Source organism: Hipposideros armiger, unplaced genomic scaffold (genome assembly GCF_001890085.2).
Source record: "Hipposideros armiger isolate ML-2016 unplaced genomic scaffold, ASM189008v1 scaffold_406, whole genome shotgun sequence".
NCBI lineage: Eukaryota > Metazoa > Chordata > Mammalia > Chiroptera > Hipposideridae > Hipposideros > Hipposideros armiger.
This window is the reverse complement of record NW_017731756.1, coordinates 632742-639574: the sequence shown is the minus strand read 5'-3', so window position 1 is coordinate 639574 and position 6833 is coordinate 632742.

The window sequence follows — 6833 nt, the reverse complement described above, 5'->3', positions numbered from 1 at the left end:
GGTGTGCAGACACAGGTGGCCACCATATCTGAGTCTCCATCAATCTGGAGAACACCACTCATTTGCTCTGATTCCCTGAGACCCCACCCAACCTAATTTCCTGGCCCACCCAAGCCACTTCAGTGGCTTTTCCGTATAAAGGGCTTGTCTTGGCTCATGCTGCAGAATTTGCTAAAATCTCTCAATGGTCCACAAAACCCAAACAAGCAGCATCTGACTTTGGCATGTTCTGTATCTCTAGCTGAGCAGGTACTAGCAACAGCTGGCCTCAGTTTGCAGCTTGGCCTCTTGAGGTACCTTCAAACCCAGTGCAGGTGGTGGCCATCTGTGGATTGCTTTGTGACTTATGCCGGGTTGCCCTGGGCAGAGCACAGTTTACAGCTGAAATTGACCAACAGTGCCCCCCCCCCGAAACCCCAGGGGCCTGGCACTCTCAGTGGCCAGTTTTGGACCCAGCTGGAACATGACCTGGCTGCCCCCCAGGGACAACACACCAAAAGGACATAGTGGGCAGGCACCAGAGTCCTGTTAAAGTGAATCATAGTCCATAGGGTCAGCCCCTGCACAACAGCTCCTCCACTGTAGTCATGGCCAGTCCTCACAACCAATCATCCTGAGAATCAATCCCTCCATTGACATGCAAACAGCAGTCAAGTCTCAACTACAACAGGAGGGCACACAAGGGACATGTGACTAGGGAGACTGTGCCACTGAGCTCCACAGCACACCTACTACATAAGGCCAATCTACTAAGACAAGAAGACATAACAGCTCTACCTAATACATAGAAGCAAACACAGAGAGGCAGCCAAAATGGGGAGACAAAGAAACATGCCCCAAATAAAAGAATAGAACAGAGCTCCAGAAAAAGAACTAAACAAAATGGATATAAGGAACCTACCAGATGCAGAGTGCAAAATGCTGGTTATTAGGATGCTAAAAATCTCAGGGACAACTTCAGCAAAGAAATAGGAAACATAAAAATGGAGATAAAAAAACAACAAAAAACTAGTCAGAAATAAAGAATACAATAGCTGAAATGAAGAATACATTAGAGGTAATCAACAGTAGATTAGCTGAAACAGAGGACCAAATTAGTGGTTGGGAAGATAAGGTAGCAGAAAACACCCAATCAGGACAGCAAAAAGAAAAAAGAATCCAAAAATGAGGACAGTTTAAGGGGCCTCTGGGACAGCATCAAGCATACTAACATCTGCATCATAGGGGTACCAGAACAAGAGAGAGAGCAAGAAATTGAAAACCTATTTGGAGAAACAGTGATGGAAAACTTCCCTAACTTGGTGAAGGAAATAGATGTACAAGCTCAGAAAGTGCAGAGTCCCAAACAAGATGAACTCAGAGACGCCCACACCATCATAATTAAAATGCCAAAGGTGAAAGATGAATAAAGGCTCTTAAAAGCAGCAAGAGAAAAGCAGTTAGTTACCTACAAGGGAGCCCCCATAAGACTGTCAGCTGCTTTCTCAACAGAAACTTTGCAGGCCAGAGGGATTAGCACGTGGTATTCAAAGTGACGAAAAGCAAGAATCTACAACCAAGATTACTCTATCCAGCAAGGCTATCATTTAGAATCAAAGGACAGATAAAGAGCTTCCCAGACAAGAAAAAGCTAAAGGGGTTGGCTATAAATATGGACCAGGTGCTTGGGAGAGAGATGAAGGTCACAGGTACAAATATGGGGCCACTGGCCTGTGACTGAAGGAAAGAGTGTAGGTGATCACACAGGGTGGCTCAGAAGGGGAAAGAGAAGGGACAGAAAAGGCAGGCTGAGGACAGAACACTGGTGACACCATCATTCAAGTGATTAAGACAGCTGGTCCAGCACAGGAGAATGAATAATCAAAAAGGTGAGGGAAGCAGGTGAGAGTAGGTCTTAACCTTCCTGAAGTTGTCTCATCATCTTTGAGAGGCAGAGAAAAACAATTAACTTTTGGAGTGTTATGAGGATAAATGAAATATAATAATATCTAATGCAGCCGGGTAGTGCCTCATACAGTATCAGTATGTTAACCATCACCATATTAACAGGGGAGTCTTAAACTCAGGAAAGCCAGGGATTTTAGCTTCTTCATCTTTGTTACTCTTGAAAACATCATGTAGAAAGCAGGAAGATATGAATGAATAATCTCTCCCTTATCTGGATGTGAGAAAGGAGTGAATCATGTAGCAAATGGGTCATAGTCCTGTCATCCAAAAAGACAGATGATCCTCTGTCCATCTTAAATGCAGCAGAGAAAACTATCATGATCAACAATTTATCCACAGGTAGAGATTACTTTTATAGTTAGCAAGTTACTACTTTAGCTTGTGATCACCAGGCGCTAGTTAAGGTCCTATGTTGCCCTTAGGTATAAAGTAATCACGCGTGTTATTTTTACCCAAATGATAGATTTCTGAGAGACCGAGAGCTCTCCTTAAGCCAGCCATCTCTGGGAATATTCCAGTATGCTTTGTAACACTCTTATAAATCTCTCAGGTATTTTCTGGCCAGTCTCAAGTGATTTACTAAATCCTCACCTCTCTTAAATTGGCATTACCCACTTTGATACTGGGTAAGCCTTACATCTGTCCTGAAATTAGCATGAAACCATTGATGCTAATCAAAGGGACAGCTGTGATACCAGCATGACGAGATGCAGTGCCGCTCGTGAAGCAGGTGACCTCTCAGCAGCATGTGCTGCTTAAACACCCAGATTTGGAAAGGAAATTATTTTGGTTATGGCAAGCTGTGTATATTTTCACTAGGAAAAGTCTAGCACCAAAGACAGAGCTCATTACTTTTTGTTGAATGAGAAGGAAAAAAATGAAAATGGTTCAAATTTACATGGATGGCGCTTAACATTTTTGCTGCAATGTTTGTCTATAGTTGAATGATATTTTCATGCCGCTGACTGCAGTGTTCGACTTTATCCCAGGAGCTCAGGGTTCCAGAAAGGAAGTTTACAAAAGCAGATGTACATTTTTCTATATTTTTGTGTTTTTCAAGAATGAATAACAATAGGACATTTTTATACTTTAAAGTAATCATTTATTTTAATAAAATGTAATGTCTTCACTGTATTTACTTAAAAATATAAATATGTAATTATTTTTTGTGTATTTTTCACACATTTTGGAGAACAAACTTGAAATCAATTAACGCAGTGAAAAGGTTAAAAAGTAAGCATTTGAAAAATATCAGTGTACCAGTTCTCACTGTGAACTGCATGCATATGTGTGAACTGGGAACCACAAAAGGAATAGCAAGACTGTGACTTATCCTTTTTGTTATTGAGCTATTCTCTGTATCGTTAAAAGAAATATTAGACACATTTTTCCCCCATTGGAAAACACAGTTGAGCTTTATTTGCAAGAACAGTGAAACATCCATCTTCTAAAGCAGAAATTTGGATGAGGAATTCCATGGGAAACACTGATAAAGCCATGGACCCGAGGCGGCTCTCAGATGGGATAACACGGGTGTGGGGTAATGTCTGCATTCCAATAATATTCTCCACTCAATGTTACCTTCATATATCAATTATTTTAGAGAATAGCTTTTAAAACCAGCTATTAAAAAGGAGGAGTAAGCGCTTGGCAAATAGAAACAGGTAAGAATGAGAGTGATGCAGCGTTTAGGAACTCTGAATCCACTTAATTCATGCAAACATAATTTCTAATCAGTACAGAAAATCAGCCTTTCCTATGATCAACTTAGAGAACATGACATCCAGGGAGGTGCTTTCACATATTTCCCGTCTATTCCTGAAATCCCATCATTCAAACTCATTGGAGTTTTGAAGATGTGTCGTTCTTTACGCATCTCTTTTTAAAGCTATTATTTCCCCCTATGTGTGGTAACACCTTAAAACACTGAAATTAACAACTCTGCAGTGAGAAATTGGGAATGCACAGAAATAAATGTGCATTTTTTTTCACAGGACAAGGCCCTGGAGAATACCACATGCCCTCTGGGGCAGGAACCTGAGTACAAACTAGTAAATCAGCACGGCCATTGAGGCTGAAAGGAGCAAGTGAAACAGAGCCAAGAATACAATTTAGGGAGAAGAGACACTCTGCACAGGGAATAGAACAGTATTAGCTACTTTTAAACTCTAGGCATCTGAGTCCTGCATGAGCTACAGACCACGGTTCTTAAATTATTAGGTAGAAGGTTGTATACCCCACAACCTTCCTAAACTCATTTATTGATTCTGTAATACGTTGTCTACAGCTTCATGTGGATTTATTGCAAACACAACTATATTACCTGTGAATACTGTGCTTTATTTCTTGCTTTCCGGTCCATCTTTATTTTCTGCCCTCCAGCAGTAGCTACAACCTCCCAGAAAATGTTTAATGGAAGGGGTTGACAGTGGCCATCCTACATGTCCCCAGTCTTCAAGGGATGGCTTTCAATATTTCACCATTAAGTATGATGCTTCCTATTGGTTATTTTTTTATAGATATCCTTTATCAAATTAAGTAAGTTTCCTTCTATTCAGTGTTTTAAGAGCTTTTTGTTGGAGGTGGCCAGATGGCTCAGGTTAGAGCACATGCTCTTAACAAGGTTGCTGGTTCGACTCCCACATGGGAGTCCCCCGCAAACGGGAACTGGACTTGGAGTTGAGCTGCACCCTCCACAACTAAGATTGAAGGACAACTTGACTTGGAGCTGATGAGTTCTGGAAAAAACACATTGTTCCCCAATAAAGGTTTTTTTTAAGTTTTTTTGTCTGTTTTTTAAATTTTGAAAAGATGCTAAATTTTATATTTTCTGAATCTACAGAGTTGACCATAGATTTTTTTTTTCATTTAATGTTAATGCTATGAATTATTTTTTTAATGTTAAAACAACTTACATTCCTGGAATAAACCAACATAGACATGAGGTACTTTAAAAATATATATATTCCCGCAGTTTATTATTTTGTTTAGAATTTTTGCACCTCTGTTCCGGCATGAGATCAGACTATAATTATCCTTTCTCAGAAAGTGTTTTATTTGGCTTTGAAATGAAAGTCAGACTGGCCTTATGAGTTTGGGAATGTTCTCTTCACTTATTTTTAGGAAATGTATAGGTTTTCCATTGCTGCTGTAACAAATTACCACAAACTTAATGGTAAGAACAACACAAACTTATTTATATTATAATTTTGGTGGTCAGAAGTCTCACTTTGGTCTCACCAGGCCAAAATCAGTGTTAAGCATGGGGCTGAGCTCCTCCTAGAGGCTCCTGGGAAGAATCCATTCGCCTTTTGCAGCTTCTGGAGGCCGCCCGCATTCCTTGGCTTGTGGACCCTCCAGCCATCTTCAAAGCCAGCAATGTTGCATCTCTTTGCTCCTGCTTCAGTTGTCACACCTCCCTCTGACCAGAGCTGGGAAAAGCTCTCAGCTTGTAAGGACCTAAATGATTAGACTGGGCCTACCTAGACAATCAGGATCATCTCCCCATCGCAAGGCTGTAACCTTAACCACATCTATAAAATCTCTTTTGCCAGGTCAGGCAACATATTCATAGGTTCCTGGCATTAGGGCATGGGCACCTTTGAAGTGGGGGCATTTGTTCTACCTACATGGGGTTTGTGAAAGAATGGCTTTCTTCTTTCTATGTCTGGTAGGATTCTCAGATAGTCATCTCAGCCTAACCTTTAAGCAGATTTTAATTATAGATTGTCTTTTATTATGAAATATTTCATTAATTTTTATATCACTAAGCTAATTTTTAAAATAAATTTATTATTTCTTCTATATTTTCAAACATATTGATGTTTTAATGTTTACAGAATCTGTAGTGATATTCTTTTTTCACTCCCATTGTTTTTGCCTTTTAACTTTTTAAGAAAAAAGCCTGGGGGGCCGGCCGAGAGGCTCAGTTGGTTAAGAGCATGAGCTCTTAGTAGCAAGGTTGCCGGTTCGACACTAGTGTGGGATGGTGGACTGCGCCCCCCACCCCCGCAACTAGATTGAAAGTGGCGACCTAACTTAGAGCTGAGTTTGCGCCCTCCACAACTAAGATTAAAGGACAACAACTTGACTTGGAGCTGATGGGTCCTGGAAAAACACAACGTTCCCCTTCCCCAATTCCCCAACACTGTTCCCCTCCCCAATTCCCCAATAAAAATATAAAAAAAAAGAAAAAGAAAAAGAAAAAAAGTCAGGCTTATTGAGGTATAATTAACATTCAGTATAAAATTTCCCAGGTGTAGAGTTGAACGAATTTTTACAAATGTATATAGCTATGTAACCAATACAATAAAAATATGGACTATTTCCACCATTCCAAGAGCTTTGTGTGCCTTTGAAGCCCTCTTCCCCCTCCACAGGCCTGGCAACCACAGCTGGTTTCTGTCCCTATAGTTTTGCTTTGACAAAAATGTCACATAAATGGAGCCATGGTATACAGCCTTTTGCATCTGGCTTCACTTAGCATAACACTTGGATTTATTCATGTTTCTAAGCATGTGTCCGTAGTTTGTTCCTTTTCATTGTATGATGAACCACAACTTGTTTATGCGTTCACCAGTTTATAGACATTTGGGTTGTTTTGAGTTTGGCAGATTGTGAAAAATTCTGCTATAAACATTTAAGTACAGGTCCTTGTATAGACACATATTTTCATTTATCTTTAATGCACTTTTTTAGGACTGGAACTGCTGGGTTGTATGGCGTGATAGGCAGAACAATGCCCCCCTAAAGATCTTAATCTCTGACCCTTTGAATGTTAGGTTATGTGGCAAAGGGGAAATAAGGCTGCTAATCAGCAAATAGAGAGATTATGCTGATGAGCCCAATGTAACCACAAGGGTCTTTGAAGTGGAAGAGCGAGGAAA